We start from the raw sequence: 17518 nt of genomic DNA, 5'->3' as shown, positions 1-17518 counted from the left end.
TTTCTGTCTCAACTTGGAGCCTTCTAACTTTTGGGGAGAGAGAATTTCACAGCTGCTCCAGGGAAAAGCACAGTGAAACTGACCAGAACATTTTTGGTTTCAACTGCTGCTGAAGTTAAGGAGCACTGGCCATAGAGTTGACTGAATGAAGATTCAAGAAGACAGTAGTGCAATGTTTCCTAGTTGATGTCATGCTCTTTTGGAAAAACAACCAATAGAAAATTATTTTTTACATAAATGAAAGATAAAATTCTGCCAAAATTGATGCACTAGAGCTCTTTACTCACTAGGAAAATATTCCTAGTCTGCGCTGACAAATGAAAGCTTGGATTTTTCAGACATGATGCATGTTTTTGTTGTTTATTTGTATTGTGGTAGGGCCTAGAGGCCAGGGCTCCATTGTACTAGACATTTGTACACATAACAAAGAGATGGTCCTTGTCCCCAAAAGCTTACAATCTAAGTTTAAGCTGATAGAAAACAGGTGGATATGGAGGACATACAAGGTGAAGACAAAGTAACAATGAGATGATTATAACAACATGGTAAGCATTAGTTCCAGCACACCAGCTACGTAAGCAGTGTCAGATTTTTTTTGTAGGCATCTTGATATAGGTGGGTTTTAAGGAAAAATTTAAAGGAGGATAATGTAGTGGCTCTACAGATTTTTACTGGTTACTCTTCCCATGCATAAGGGGTGGTGAGGGAGAAAACATGATGGTGTTTGTCAGAAAATTTCACAAATAGGAAATCAAGAAGGGCATTGTTGGCTGAGGAGAGGCTGGAATCTTCAACTCAGTAATGTATAAGAAGTTGGATGGGACTAGGACATGAAAAGCCTTAGGGCTTGTACGCTCTGACCAGAGGTGAAAGTAAGCTGGTACGGGCTGGTACAGAGGACTGGTAAGAAAAGGACACTGGCTGAAGGAGGGAGAAGCCTGCCTCCTGCATAAGAATAGATTAAACTCAACTGTTTCCTGAGTGGTTCAGCCCTCAGAGTTAGGAGCGGTTTCTACCATCCTTGTTAACTTCACTCACAGTAGCAGGGGGGAGGGTGTGTTTGACTGTGGCAGGGGCAGTCCTTGTCTGCCCCCGGGCTGAGAGGATCTTGTCTCCAGTACTAATATACACAACAAATACAAGCATTTGGCTGCACAGGTTAAATCCAGAGCTAATAAAAGCAGGTGGAAGGGGAAAACTCACTGTCACATTGGTTTCTCGTCTCCTCCCTCCCGCTCCTCCAGCCAGGCAGCAGACAAGGCTCTGCATTCCTTCCCCCCCACCCCCCGCAGGGGTTCTCCTGTAGGCTCTAGTTTGCAGTAGGGACACTGGCTGAGATTGCTGCTGCCTGCATAAGAACAGTTTAAACTCAGCTGTTCCCTGCACAGTTCAGCCCCCAGGGTTAGAAGCCGTTTCTGGCATCCTTGTTAGTTTCACTCCCAGTTGTTGTTGGGAGGAGGGGTGGGGGAGGAGGGTGTGTGTGACCATGGCAGGGGCAGTTCTTTTCTGCCCACGGGATGAGGGGTCTCCTATACACAAAAAACATAATCAAAATCAGGAACCATTTCCAAGTTCAAATCTATCCCATTCCCTCCCCAGCAGAGGATCATGGTTGTGATGTCCAAACTGCTTGCAGATCCTCTTAGAAATATCACTGAACTGCGCAGGGAACAGCTGAGTTTAAACTGATCTTATGCAGGAGGTAGGCTTCTCCCTCCCTTCAGCCAGTCTTCCTGCTCCTGCTGCAAGCTAGAGGGAAGCCCCTGCAGCTGCTGCCCAGTGCCAAGCAGGGAGAAAGCATGGAGCCTAGTGTCCGCAGCCTGGCTGGAGGAGGAGGGAAGACACAGAGAAAAATGTGATAGTGAGTTTTCACGTTTTCATGCTTTTTCCAATAGTAAAGTTTTATTACAGACAGTACTGGTAGTAGTAATAGTAGCTTTATTTTCTCTGTCTATGTCATGCAATGGGAGGGATCCATGAAGTACATAGGAGAGGTGGGTTGCTTACAATTGGACCATATGGGTAAGAAATGTAAATTACTTTTACCCCTGCCCAAACCCCAGGGCTCCCAGCTGCCTCTTCCGATAGAGGCCACGCCTCTTCCGGTTGAGCCCCTCCCCCTCCGCAGGACTCTGGAGTACCAGGAAGTCCTTTAAGTTACTTTCACCCCTGACTCTGACACTTAGTTGCTCAGAGCTGTGAATCAGTTACTCCTAGAATGACGTAAATTACACTGACGTAAGCGCCGGTGCAGACAGTGCTATGTTGGTGGAAGAGCTTCTCCCACCAACATATACTGGCGGAAGAGCTCTCTCCTGTTGGCATAGGGTGTCTTCATCAGCACTTCTAGTGTACACTAGCTCTTAGAATGAGGAGATAGCTTGTGCCTGACGTTGTGAAAAGGGGGAGCTAGTGGAGGGATGCAAAGAGGGAGGTGATGTGGTGAAGTGATGAGCCAAGAAGATGACTTCTGCAGAAGAGTGTGGAATGGATTTAAAGGTGTAAGCAGGGGTGAAAGTAACTTAAAGGACTTACCAGTACGGGGCTGCAACTGGAAGGGGCATGGCCTCAACTGGAAGAGATGGGACTTTAGAGCTCTGGGCCCTTTAAATCTCCGGCTGCGGTAGTGGCAGTTGGGAACCCCAGGCTCTTTAAATCACTGCCAGAACTACCTGCTGCGGAGGTGGCTGGGAGCCCTGGGTCTCGGCGGCCAATGAAAGGGTCCAGGGCTCCAGCCACCACTACCCCGGGCCCGTTAAATTGCCGCCTGAGCCCCGCTGCCATAGCTCTGGGGTAGCAGTGGCGGCTGAGGGCTCAGGCGGCGATTTAAAGGGCCCAGGGCTCTGCTTTAAATCCTTTAAATCTCTTCTGGCTCCAGCACCAAGGCTTGGGCAGTGATTTAAAGGGCCTGGGGCAGTAGTGGCGGCTGAAGCCCCAAGGCCTTTAAATCGCCGCCTGAGCCCTGCTGCCTGAGATCTGGGGTAGTGGCAGCGGGGCTCCAGTGGTTATTTAAAGGGTCAGGGGCTCCTAGCCACCACTACTGCAGCAGAGCCCCAGGCCCTTTAAATTGCTGCCTGAACCCCGCTGCTGGGGCCCCCAGGGTAGTGGCGGTGGCTGGGGTCTCTGGTGGTGATTTAAAGGGCCCGGGGATCCTGTCCACTGCTACCGCAGTGGAGCCCCAGAATCTTTAAATCAGTGATGGAGACCTGGGGGCTGCCGCTGCTACCCCTTGGGCTCGAAGCACTGGCGGAGATTTAAAGGGCCCGTGGCTGTAGTAGCAGCTGGGAGCCACGGGCCCTTTAAATTGCCAACTGAGCCCTGCTGCTGGAGCCCTACAGTAGCGGTGGTGGGGCTCTGGCGGTGATTTAATGGGCCAGGGGCTTCCAGCTGCCACTACCACAGTGGAGTCGCAGGGCCTTTCAATTACCAACAGAGCGCCAGTGCTCCCGGCCGCCTCTGCTACCTGGGGACTCCAGCAGCGGGGCTCTGGTGGCAATTTAAAGAGCCTGGGGCTCCAGCCACTGCAAGGAGCCCCAGGCCCTTTAAATTGCTGCCTGGGGAAGCCGGTCCGGTAGGGTGTACTGGCTCTTGCCAGTACTGCGTACCGGACTGTACTGGCTTACTTTCATCAAGACCAGAGAGTAGGAGGTTGTAACAGTTGAGATGTGAGATGCTCAGTGATTGGATAAGAGTTTCAGCTGTGCAGATGGAGGGGAAAGGCCAGATCTTGGAGATGTTGAACTGGAAGAAAAATCAAGGTTTAGACACAACCTGGATGTGTGGCTCTAGAGAGAGTGCTCAGTCAAAATGATACCCAGATTATGGACCTGAGTAACAGGGAGGAATGTGATGTTGTCTCTGGTGAATAATGGACACATACAGTGAAAATATGATTTAAACATCAACTGATTAATGGTAGAAGATTTAATATGTATATAATTAACGTTCACTGATCACCACCCATATACACGTGCACCCTGAATTACTTATGAGGATTAATGGCAGAATTTTCAATTAATATAGATATTTCTCCTCCTTCCATTTTCATGATTTAGTATGGAATTCAGGAGTTAAAGTAAAGTAACTGCGTGAAACCAATGTAAATTAAATGTATATTTGAGATACTTAATTTAAATAGTTAAACAGTAATTGTGAACATGTTTTACACATTATAAATCATCACAAACAAAAAGAGATGGTTGCTTGTCCTTGTTACTTTAAAGTTTAAAAAGGGTTTTCCTCTTCTGTGAGCCACATCTTATTGTATTCAGAGTCATAGTTCAGTAGGGTGCTTGTGATCTGCATGGGATTAATCTTTCTTAGGGAGCAATGAAAGTTTTCTTATTTTACTTGCTGTCGACAAGGCTTTTTTAAAGTAATGCTCTTAGGAGGTCATTAGACATTTGAGGGTTATTCACTTTGTTAGCCCAAACACTAAAACCTTGTGTCTTTGGGTTCTGATTAGTGACACTTTAATAAAGTCATTTGAAGTTCAGTGGACTGAATTTTCCACCTTTTCTAATGTTTCTATGGTCACAGGGAAGCGACCTGTATTCAAGCCTGTATACAATCTTTTAAATGCAAATCTTTCAAAAGGAACTGTGTAATTTTGTGTATCAGACTTCTTCATTGGCTTCAAAAAGTGGCTTTCAAAAAAAAAAGAAAAAACTACAGCAGTGTTTTTATTCCTTTTCCTTTCTGTCCCCCTCCCTTTTCTTTTTCATTCTTTTCTTTTCTTTTCTTTTTGTTTTTTTTCTGGATGTGATAACAGTTGACTAAGCTGTAGTCTTTTCGGATAACAAAAGATTGAGAAAATCTTTAAACTTTTTATTGCAGCACTTTTTTTGGATGGGCCAGTGCAGACAAAGACCTTTTCCACTTGATTAGATAATAAGGCTAACAGACTTTGAGTGAAAAATACCTTAACATTCCCTGATTTTTCTTTTTTTACGGAGAAAAGGAAAACTATGCCTAATCGGCTACAATTAAATCATTCATGGTGAACTCACTTTGGAGGAATTAATGCATTTTGTATTGGCTAACGACTTGAGTGAACATTTACAACATGTGAGAACAGAGGGGAAGAAAAATTATGGTTGTCTTTTGGTTCACAAGGAACAGGGGAGGCAGGTCATTGACTTAATTTTCATGGGAAGACTGACTCTAGGCTGCTCGCATATTCAGAGGCTGAACAACCTAGTATTGACAGCTGCACTTTGGGGAGGGGAGCATGCAAGAGCATTGTGCCATGGTTTGTTGAGGAAAAACAGGGAAGATTTAAAACAAAGCTGTGAAAGGGAACAGTAGTTCTAGTGTCTTGGAGCTGAGTGGCTGTTTCTTGTAAGTGGCTGATAAAAGTGTTACTCTTTCTCTGAATCAGTCATGCTAGGACTGTGACAGGAGAAATATTTGTTATAATTAAAGGGACTGCCTTTAAGTGAGAAACAGTTTGCAGTTAATTAAACTGAAGAAAAGTACAAAAATCTCTCACTGGATGCTATAAAAATGCAAAGGTGCTCTCTGTCCTTTTGTCTTCTGCACTGGTGAGATAGGTACATACAGAACAAACTTGGAAATCCAGATGTGATTTCCCAGAACCAAGCTGTGGTACATAACAGAAAATGGTCACACACAATTTTTTATTTACTTTTTACATATCGTGCCTTCTACCTAGTCCACATACTTCATGATTAGAAAAAAAGAAACCATAGTAATTGAGGAAACACACACACGCACATGCAAATACTCAGTCTCAGCCTCACACAACTCTACTTGAATTGTGTCTTTCACACACACACTCCTGGACAGACATTGACTCTCACTCTCACTCTCACTCTCTCACACACACACTTTTCACACCTTTTCTCATACAGAGCCAACCACACCACTCTTATCATTCATTCATTATGCAACCCCACCATCTGAGCCACATGCATCCCAGACCACCTGATTCTTCCCCCACCCACGCAGGCATGATTCATTCTCCACATTGTCACAATTTCGTTCACTCACCCTCAGAGACCCCAACTCATCAATTCTCTCCCCTCACCAAACTCTTCAGTTCTCTCCTCCCTCCCTCTCCACTTAATCTGCTATATTCCTGCCTCATCAAATCTCGGCACCTCTCTCCACACCAGGCTTCCTCCTAACTTCTTGTGGCTTTCTCAAGCTTCTTTCCCCCTCATGTCTCAGTTCTTACCTTGAAGGCATTAGCAACACATTCACATCTCCTCAGTGCTATTACACTTTAGAAAACCATGTTCCCAGACTCTGTGGAGGGCCATGCTTAGGGGGGGAGCCATTGGAGCTGCTGGAATCTTTGATCATACCGTGGAGAGAAATAAGGAAACATGTATTTCCATTTCTGCTCATTGGCCTGAAGAGGGAGCCACTGGAGCAGCATGAAAAAAAGAGGCTGAGCCAACCATGGAATAAAGTTGCAGGGTGGAAGAACAGGAGTGCTCTGTACTGGCTTTAGTTTGAAGGTGTGTGGAGGGACCAGGCCTGGCCCAAGGAAGAAGGACCCTCGAAGAGCCAATGATCTTCATTGCCCCTTCCAATAGGATTAGCAAAGGGGGAAACTGAAGAGCGAGGAACCCTAGGGATTCAGCATCAGTCACTGCAGCTGTCCCTTGACTAGCTTAGTACAGAGGCAGAGTGAGCAGAGCTCCTTCAATAGATCCAATAGTGTAACAACATCAGATGTTCTCATATACCCCAGTAGTAGCATCAGTTTACAATCATTAAGTTATATGGCAGCTTTATAGATGTGTTTGGTCCCAGTATATTAGAGCAACCAGGTGAGAGAGGAGATACCGTGTATTGGATCAACTTCTATTGGTGAGAGAGAGAGAGAGAAGCTTTTGAGCTTACAGAGAGCTCATTGTGTAAGCTTGAAAGCTTGCCTCTCTCATCAACAGAAGTTGGTCCAGTACAATATATTACCATTCCCACCTTGTCTCATTAATGATTATGTTAAAATTTTAAGGCTTTCTTTGCAACAGAAATGGCTAGAAATATGTGGTTTTTCAATTTACTTATTTATGTTAATGAAAGCTTAGGTTCTGTAGAAATTGATGTTATTGGTTATATTCTCCTGGGAAAGTTTCCTGGTTAAAGTGTCCTGGGGCAGTGAGATTGTATAAGGGTGACTTAAATCCTGTTTTACTTGGTTTATCAGTGTAGAATTTAGACTATGTATTTTTTCAGTTTGACCTGAAATAGCTGGTCCAGCTTATTTCTAACAAACTTTCCATTGACACATTCTGTACAGGAATGGGATCATTTGGGAGCATAGACCCTAACTGTTTCACCTTTTCTGTGAAACTCAACTATTCCCAACATTTTGTAATGATTTTTATTGCAATTTACTCTTGGATTTTTCGGGATCAGTACTAAATCATCTGTACATATGGCATGTACGGAGAGTGTGCGTATTTTAGTATACCACATTAAATCCCCTTTCCATCCTGAAGGTCCCATAATTGTTGAGCCAAAGGTTCCAGTGCTAGAGCGAAGAGTAATGTAGTTGCGGGGACCTTGGCTTGTAGGCTAAATGAGACTAACATTTCTCAGGTGGGGTGTCACTTGTGTATACTGCACTGACACAACTGCATAGAGTTGCTTTGTCTCCCTTATGCCGTCTAGTACTATTTTCTGTATATAACCTTGGAGGCAAGCACTCTGGGTTTGCCAAGTACTAGGTTCTAGCCCTCAGGGGTTCCCCATAAATGCTGACACCTATTATGCAACTGATCTCTTTACTAGGGCTGGCAAAATAAAAGTGCGGCACCCTAGGAACAATTACTAAGATCTGTAAGAAAAAGTCAATCCAGTAGTTCCTAATTTAGCCTCTAGGGTCAGTTCTGTTCAGGGCTATAAAGGTAAGTGTCTTGTTGCAACCCTTCTGCATTCTCCTGCTGTCTGGAGGCCACTCCTCTGTATACTCTTGATGCAAACTGCTAGCCCCTTACCAGCACCAAGGTGCGTCTCTGCCTGACTCCCAGGCTGCTTGCTGTCCAGGTTTCCCTTCACAGCCCTCTGCCAGGCGACTGTTTCACACCTACTGCTCCTGCTTTCAGCCTCTGGCTATCTCTTGATTCAGGTCCTCTCTGACCTCAGATTACTGCTTCCTTTTACTGTATTCTGGGAATTATGGAGCTATCCGCTGGTTGGATTTTCTCCTTCAAGCTGAGTCGAGGATGATGGAGGGAAAGTATCCAGCAGTGAGACAAGTTTTTCATAATACTGCCATCACAGTGTGGCTGATTATATAACGAATAAAAGAGGACACTATTTCTTAAGGCTGAATAATATTACACAAAAATATCTATTTGATCTGTCTTTTGTCATACATTTTCTTTGTGTCTATTATAGTGATTACCACAAGTTATGTTACTGATTTCACTTGTTGTAACACATTCAGTATTTCGTCATAGGGTACTGGAGTAGTCAAAACTTCACAGACCTTGTTTGATTTGTGTGTAATAGCTGATCCAGTTTGCTGTGCACCCAGATGGCCAATGTTTTGGCTAGCAGACTACAGCCAAAGATTATAAGATGCATAATTCTGAAAGCTTCTGCATTCCCCTCCATCTATACTGGATTTGAAATAGTATTACGAAAGCATTATTTGCTATTCCAGGTAGTGTCCCCACTTCATACATATGACTCAGGGTATATTATAAAATGGCATCAACAGTTAACTGAATTTGTCACAAAAGGTGTAGTTACATGTCCATTATTTCCTAGGGATTTCCCTTTTCTGGTAGTCTTGGAGTTTTCCTTAAATTCCCTTTTACTTGGCACCATTAAAGCTTTTTTCTTTATCTTCCACACTAATTCAGTCAATTTGTTCCTTCCTACAAGATCCTCTAATCCCACCTTATTTTTACCCATTGTGATATATAAAGAGCTTTTAAAAAAATATTTGACTTTTTTAAAATTTATTTTGTCTGGACTACTGATTAAAATATCTCCCTTTCACCCAATACCTATTACTATTTTATTCCTCTTTGGTTTTTTGCATCAGCCATTTGCCAGCCTTTACAATAACACTTTTAGTGAGCCAATATATTTTTAAACTTTCTCTGAAACTCCTCTGCCAGTTCATAATTTAGAAAACTCAGGTTAGCTGATTACATGCTCAACTTTCTAAAGCATTTTGAACGATTCTTCTGTAAACTGTTTTGTCTTTGAACTGTTTTCTACTGTTCAATGGAAGAACTGTCCAATTTAGGAGTTAGACACTGGCTAAAAGCAAAACAAAAATAAGACTGGGGTTAGCAAAGAACAGAGCTTGCAAGTAGGTGAGTTTTTGCTTTAATGGCTTTTATTTTAATCTCTGCTTCGCTCAAACTTCAGAAATCAAATGCGCACAAGCAATGCAGTAGATAATTTGAGATGTGTGTGGGAAGGTTGTCCACCTGATAATGAGGAATACTACTTCCTCCAAAACAAAGGAAGCTGAAAAAAACCAGCTTTTAAAAAGCCCTCATTCAGCTCCTGGCTTCCCAGGAAGCAGGTAGGGATTATAAATTATTCCTCCTGTCTGTTTTTTCTGAAAAAGATTATATGGGAATTTATTTATTTAAGAACTGTTTACCTTTAAAACAAAAAAGCCCATGTAGTGAATTGTTTTGCATAAATACAAGAATATTGTATCATACATCACATAATTTGTGTACAAAATATTCTACTTAAAATACATTAGGAAGGTAAAGATTTGAACCAAGAAATAAACACAGTTTCCTGTAGTCTTGCTGATAGTTTAAAGAAACAAATTATATTTTACACATACGCAAAGGAGGAATTTCTAGGCCTAACACACAATTTAGCAGTGCACTTCAAGTGCTCAGGCACCAGAGGGAAAGGAATCTCCTCCTTCCTCATGCTGTGAAGTGACAGCAGTGTAGTATCATGATTGGAAGTGGAGAAGAAGCATCAGGTTTTAGGAGGGATGGACTTTGGGGAGGCACTAACAGCTCAAAAATGCAAGCTGAGACCAGCCTGGTACACAGACATACTGCAGGTGATGGTGGTCTCAGGATGCTAATAGAGATCTTTTCTCTACTACTCTGCTTGCCTGCTGCACTTTGTATTGCTAATGAACAAGTGGAGCTGAGCCATAGTATTACAGCTTGTCTGCTCTTTGGATGTTACTGCAGCAGTCCCATTGCTCCTTGGGCCATTACCCTACATGCAGGGATAATGGCCAGTGAATGTGCATAGTCACAGATCTCCTGGCCCAGCATACTCTTTTTACCTGGCACATCCATAAGCTCCCTTTCATGCTGGGTGCAGGGAATCCTGGAGAGCACAGCTCTGTGGTATACACAGCATGCAGAACGAAGCTTGCAAGCTACAGAGCACAGTTGTCCTTAGGATTTATGTGGCCCTATGCAGTATTATTAAACTGGTGCCCTTAGGCTCGACTTGGGGCACAGCCATCACTCCAACCCGTGGACCCCCAGAACAACTCCCCTCCTCCCCCATTGCTGACACACACAGAGCTTCATATGCAGCAGATGCTGCAGCAGCCCAGGCTCAAAGCCCGGTGGGATGGGGAGGGATGAGGCAGCAAAGCATACTGAGCCATCCAGCCTGCTTCATGGCAGCGGAGAGTCACAGTTCCCCACAGAGACCCCTGTACCCTCTCCCTCATGCAGAATGGCTGCGCCGGCCCATTCAGCTCTGTGAATATGGCCCCTGCCTAAGGAGACTGCAGCACGTGCTGGATGTGCAGGAACTGACCCGCTCTTACCGCTATTCTGGTGGTGTCCCAAATTTTCAGGTGTCCTGGGCAGCTGCATATGTTGTGTATGCCTAATGACGGCCCTGCTGTAAAACCATAGTTTGATTTCCAGACGTTTTCCTTTCAAAGTTCAGCGACCAGCACTGACTAGACCTCAGCAACCAATTTCCATAGAGTTCTGGCTTGATATACTCTGCTTATTTGTCAAATATTAGGTTTATTTCAGCTCTGAAATTAGAGAAGTGTGGAAAGAGACGTGTGCATGACCAGTGGATTGAAGGACACCAAAATGGGAGTGCCTCACGATTCTGTTATGCAGATTAGACAAGAAAGGGAAGAGCTACCCCTTTGATTTGCATTGGTGGGAATCAACCCTCAGAAAGGAATTACAGGAGACATTTTTCCAATGCAGAACTCCCTCCGGTTCTCTGGGAAGTTCCTGATCCCTCCCCTTAGTCACCAAAATTTTTAATTTGGTCTATAGTGTTAATAATTTCTGTAGATAACACAGAACAATTTTGAGGTGCATATAATCACTGTATAGTGCCCGGAGAGATCAGTCAATGTCTTTATCTCAGATCTTAAATGGCTTAATCAATTTGTCATTATGAAGCACTTCAAAATGGAATTGGTTTGATCTGTATTCTTGTCACTCAGCCCAGGAGATTATTTGTCCTTATTTGACTTGTAGGACAGTAACCTGCACAACCTGATAGATAAATGCCATCAGCAGTACTTATTCTTTTCCCATGTCTACAGCACACAACTCTTCCCTTCATTCTAGTATCCAGGCCTTTAGAGCAGTGGTTTTCAAACTGCAGGTCGCAACTCCGTACTGGGTTGCGAAATGTAAGGCACTGGGTTGCGGTGGTTCTGGTCAGGACTGCCGACCAGGCATTAAAAGTCCCATCGGTGGTGCTGCCTGGCTAAGGCAGGCTAGTCCCTACCTGTTCTGATACCGCGCTGCGCCCTGGAAGTGACCAGCAGCAGGTCCAGCTCCTAGGTGGGGGGCATGGGGCTCCGCGTGGTCCCCTCTCCCTGAGCACCGGCTCCACACTCTCACTGCCTGGGAGCCAGCCAATAGGAACTGGGGGTGGGCAGTGCCTGTGGGTGAGGATGCGAGGAGCTGCTTGCGTGCTTCTGCCTAGGAGCCGGACCTGCTGCTGGCCGATTCTGGAATGCAATGCGGTCCATGGTGCCAAGACAGGCAGGAAGCCTGCCTTAGCACCCCTGCTGCACCACTGACTGGGAGCTGCCTGAGGTAAGCCCGTGCCCCAACACTGTGTCCCAATTCTCTACCCCAGCCCTGAGCCCCCCCAACCCAAAAAGGTTGTCTCTTTCACCAACCAAACCTAGTCCAATCAAAGATATTCCCACCCCTACCTTGTTTCTATCAATATCCTACTAACACAGCTACAACAACACTACAGTTTGCATTGGTTGTTGACAATTGCCTAAAGAAGTTTCATTTTCATTCCAAAGATTATATGGTTGACAATATAAACAGTTTATAGCTGTTTGGTGATATCACAGGCTACTTTATGACCTTCCTGTTTCGTAGTATTTCAAAACTTGGTGTCTAATCCTTATGTATTTTTTAGTATGATGAATCAAATATTAATATAGGGTAAAAAGTCACTCCTAGACATTTGTCCTGATTAACTTGTCAGGTATTGAAATAAAATGCTAGACACTTGACATGTCAGAGGCTGATAGGAAAGATGGGATGAGAAGACATCAATAATGCCAGTCTGCTGTCCCTGTACCTTGCTTGAAGGAAGCCCTCCTGCTCCCACTGAAAAGAAGAGTCTTATTTTCTCTCTGCTGCCGCTGGTCAGATTAACCTATCAGGATGTTGGGGAGGCAGAGGGCTCCACTTCTTTATCCCAATCCAACCTCGTAACTACTGAGAGGATATAGTCTCCACTATTTTATTACATCATCTATTGTATTAGTTTTCATCCTTGAATAGAGCCAATGCCTGTTTCTGTTGCTCATAGCTTTCCTAAGGGTCTGCCAAGTGAAATTGACATTATGTTTGTCAGTTTCTTTACTGCTTCTGGATTGCAGACATTTAATTTTCTTTTCTTTTCACAGAAATCTTAAATTCTGCAGTAACTGACAGGTTAGATCTCCCTCCCCTAGCACAAATGCACACTTGCCAGAGAAAACTTCCTTCTTGCCACTTGTTGGTGAACTTTACAGGAACCTATAGAGAAATGTGTTGGGGTTTTTTGTATGACCATAGGGTGAGATCCTGGCTCCATTGTTGTTAATGGCAAAACTCCCATTGATGTCAGCAGGGCAAGGATTTCACTCATACCCTTTATGAGCTGTCTCTGATTCTCTAAGTAGTTAATCAGCGATAGTCTGTTTACATTACCAATAAAATAAAATCACAGCTTTTATGCCTGAAGATAAATATAGCCATTTTAGATTTTAGTGGAGCAGTTTTTAGCTGAGTTGGGTAGATTTTTTTTAAAAAACGTGTAACCCATCAAAAGGTTTAGCAGACAATTTGAACGATTGCTTAATTCCACCAGTCTTACAATAATTTTAAAATGGAAAATCAGCCAGCAGTTTAGTGATATCATTCAGAAATGTCTTGATAACATTCTTTCAAAATAAGCAAAGAATTTGTTCACTGATTGATATACATCATCTCTGCATCCTGTCCCGTGTTGTCTTATACTTTCATATATATTGTTTTGTTGAGAGTAAAAAACAAAACAAAACATTGTGATAAGCAGTTTCTTTTAAAATAATCTAGTGCCAATTTAGTTTGGGCAAATAAAACCTTGAAGTGCAGCCAGCCTAAAAATGCTAGCTCTCATTTTGTATTTTGTTGATTGGATTAAGTTGTTTAGGGTTATGTATTCACTATGTATCATACAGGCTCTCTGTAGTCTTAGTACTGAAATGGTTTAATTATTTGGAGTGACATGAATATGTTTTGCTTTCATCAATATTAAGCTAAACAGAAACCTCTGAGGTGTTTGCAATTCAAAAGGTCTGATTCTAATCTAATTTACACCAGTGTAACCCTGCTAGATTCTGTTGAGTGACTCCAGTGTAACTGAGAGTTGAACAGGTTCCTGTACTCCTAAAGACTAACATTTCATTGTAAGATTAAATATCTTCCTGTCTAGTTTTGCAGTTCACAATATGTGAGTGCATGTATGCCTGCATGTGTGCATGGAGACTTCAAAAAAAGCTAACAGACTCAGAATGCTTCACTTTACTCTTTATGATTAAAGGTTTTATATCCAGGTCTATTTCTTTTCTTTTGACAGTAATGGTTCAAGATAAAATCATTAAAAACTCCCTGTAAACCAAAATAAAGTCAGAACAGGATAGGGTAAAGAATGATAGTGCAGAACTAGGGTTGCCAATTTTGATTAGACATATTCTTGGAGGTTTCATCACATGACATAATCTTTCATGAAAGATTAATTTTTAATTCCTGGAGAGTCCAAGGCAATCTTGGAGGGTTGGCAACCCTATTTGGCAAATGTAAGGACATCCTTATTCAGTAAAATTCTACTGATCTCCGACTGCTTTTAGCAAACAACAGGACATATAAAAGTTATACTTATATTAAGACTATGAGAGAAATAGAAAACAGGTTACAGTAGAACTACAAAGAATTAATGATAGAAAAGGAACTGAAGCCTTCAGAGGCAGAGCAGTAAGATGAGACAGATCTTAGTTAAAAATTAAGTTGTTTTATCTAAATATTCACATTCTAAAACTTTTGGCGTTAGTACAAAGTTCATCTGATCGTATCCAGTCCACACAGAGAAGGATTTTAAACAATTTTGTTATGTCTGTCACATGTGAATATGTGAAACAGAGACCTCAGTTGTGTGATATCTGCTTTTTATTTTTAAATTAACATGTGTGTTTCCAGTTTAGGAAATAATATGAATGATCAAGGCTCATCTCTTGTATAATTTTCTCCTTGTTCCCTAGCTACTTCATTCATATTGCCTTGTTTAACATCCTTTAGAATTTCCAGCTCTGTGTGCTCATACCTTCCTCAGTGCTCTCCCTCCCTTTCCTTACATGCCAAATGACGTCTTTCTTTCTCTTTTCAGTCAAACCCACTTTAAAACTCATATTGTCCATGAAGTTTATCAATATTAATCCATTACAAAAGAAGAGTGAGGAAAAAGTGAGGGGAAATTATATTTGCACCCCTTAGTATTTAGACTGGTGGTCTGATACATTTAAGTGTCGGATGTGCTTTGTCGTGGCGATTTATAATTTATAATCTAGATCAGACATGTCTTCCTTTATGTTCTATACAGCACTAAGCAGACTGATGGTGAATAATTCTAATAGGGACTTGCTTAACATTTATTTGTTACATGCTATAGAGAAAACTAGGATACTTTAAGGTGTATGATGGCAGGGGTGTTTTTTGTTTGGTTGGTTTTTTTTGTAAATAGCTGCAATTTTCATATGCTTACAAGTTTTTTTTTTAAATGGATGCCTAAAGGTAGGCCCTTAACACCATGTTTAGCCATTTACATAAGTAGTCCTATTTTCAAAAGTACTGGGCTAGGAGTCCTCATTGTGTCTGGTGAGCCTAATTTTAGGTATCTATTTCTGAAAATCCTTGCCTGCTTGTTTATGTTACAACTTTAGGAAGCCTGTAGTAGCAAAGGACAAGGTACTATAAAGCTGGCGATTTGCTGCATGCTATTGTGAAGATCTATACACATTTTAGCCTGTGATTTTCATCAGAGATTGATCAAACGTCACTTTGTTCCAAGTAGCAAAATGTATACAAACTTTATAGAGCATTATAGAGCATCTTCATTTGAGGCAAGCATACTTTTAAATGGCAAGATTTAACACAGTTATAGTGTTCAAAACAAGCTTAAAATCCACTTCTTAATGGTTGTGTCATTTGTATGGGGATATAGTTCATTTATACTGGAAATTTACTAATAGAACAGCAAAATACAGGGAACTGATTTGCTAAGAAAATCGATGGACTAGTGATGTAGCCAGAATCTCTTTTCTTTGTTGAGAAAGGGAGCATACCATTTGCTTAGATAAATTGCATTAAGATGTTTATACATGTTCAATTTCTTTAAGGTAATAAAATAACTTAGTGAGTGCAGCTATACAGTAATGATTCTGGTGAGAAGGTTTCAAGGCTGTTATTTATTTAGGAGTTTTTTTGTTTGTTTTAATTTAGGCTTAATTACTACTTAATTACTACTGACACTGACCTTAGGACTCTTGAGGGGAAGCACTGTGCTCTGGCTGAAATAACACTCACTGTTCAAAAATATTTCACCTGAACATCTCTCACCATGATGCAGAGTGTAGTAAATGAAGAAAAATGGCAGTGGGAAGGGAAGAGAGCTGAGCCAAGGTGGCATTCTAACCTTTCTTAGGACAACTGCGTGATTGCGGTTCTGTGTATTTAAAGGAAGGGGTAAAGAGTATGTCATGCAGATGGGAGCAGAGCTGGAGCTCTCTGCAGAATTGTCCCTGAAAATCCCATAGAAATGCCAGCAGGAGTTAATGCTGTTCATATCAACATTAATTCTTGCTACAAATCTTTGGGATGTTTTTATCAGTATCTACTGTTTTATTTTTTATTGATAGGCATCTGATAGAGATGTGGTACTGCATGGAACTATAAAGGTTTTGGTTTTTGTTGTTGCCAGCCTGAGATGTCACATGCTGGCTTTGCAGAACCCTTCTGATGCTTCTCCACCATTCAGTATCAAAATTAACAAGCAACACTGTCATGTTTGGAGCATATTGTGTTATGGTGTTCATCCATAAGGAATGGTTTTAAGCTTATCAGGGAAAATTTGCACTCTTTGAAATGAACAAGAGGAAGCTATGAGCTACTGAGATTTTTCTCATATAGAGACTTTATTATTTTATATAAAACACTGTAAGGGGCTACAATCCACAGATATGCCTCAAATCATATAGTAGTTCCAGAGTTAAGTACATTTTAAAGAGGATTACAATGTGATGTGATAAATGAGTGGTGTGTACTCTTTAACGCTGTTGGTCTACGTTTTTACTTTAGAAATGACAGCATACAATAGCTTTTCTTCAGAATTAAAGTGACTTCTGGAGTTTGCCTTTTCAACATCTTGATACTTACTATTCCAGCTAAGGTAAACCTGTCTAAGACTGGCATGTACATGCAGATAACAGTTAAAAAAAAAAAAAAAAAAGCACCCTGTATCACAGCTGCATCCTGTGATTGACATAGTAATATCTTGAGAATAGTAGTCCTGTTGTTTTGATCATGTTTTGTTTTCTGTGAGCTATGTATCACAAGTATTCTCCTCAATGGGCTCAGCAGACCTGAAGTGTGGAATTGATAAAAGCTGCCTTGTCAATGAGGCTCTCTCTGAATTATTCCAGAGGCTAAGATTGCAGCTGTGATGGGTGTTCCCACAAGCAGTCATGGTGGTCTCATTTCAGGGCAACCTGATAATTTCCTTTTTTTTTCTTTTTTTTTTCAGTGAAGTGGGGCATATCGTTATTTAGTTCAATCTCCATCTATTTATCCAGTAATGACTGGAAATATGAATTGCTGGGATTTTAATGGCTCCACATTGTTTGGGGAACAAAAGACAAACTCTTTTAAGATTTGAGCATCATGTTTAGAAACATTATGGCTGGAGAAAATGGAATATTTAAATAAATGATCTAATTCACGTTAATTATTTATTAATAGTAGTAACAGCTTCCTCTCACTCCCTATGTTGCAGCCATTGG

The 17518-nt window shown here is 41.9% G+C and overlaps 1 protein-coding gene across 2 annotated transcripts in view; it reads left to right on the top strand.

Moving 5' to 3' along the window:
* The window catches only part of FAT4 (FAT atypical cadherin 4), a 233962-nt gene that overhangs the window by 31839 nt on the left and 184605 nt on the right, over nucleotides 1-17518 (top strand). The gene's annotated exons all lie outside the window — the stretch shown is intronic.

The sequence above is a fragment of the Gopherus evgoodei genome, chromosome 5 (genome assembly GCF_007399415.2).
Source record: "Gopherus evgoodei ecotype Sinaloan lineage chromosome 5, rGopEvg1_v1.p, whole genome shotgun sequence".
Classification (NCBI taxonomy): Eukaryota; Metazoa; Chordata; order Testudines; family Testudinidae; genus Gopherus; species Gopherus evgoodei.
The sequence above is the reverse complement of the archived record's forward strand: the minus strand, read 5'-3'. Positions and strand labels throughout refer to the sequence as shown.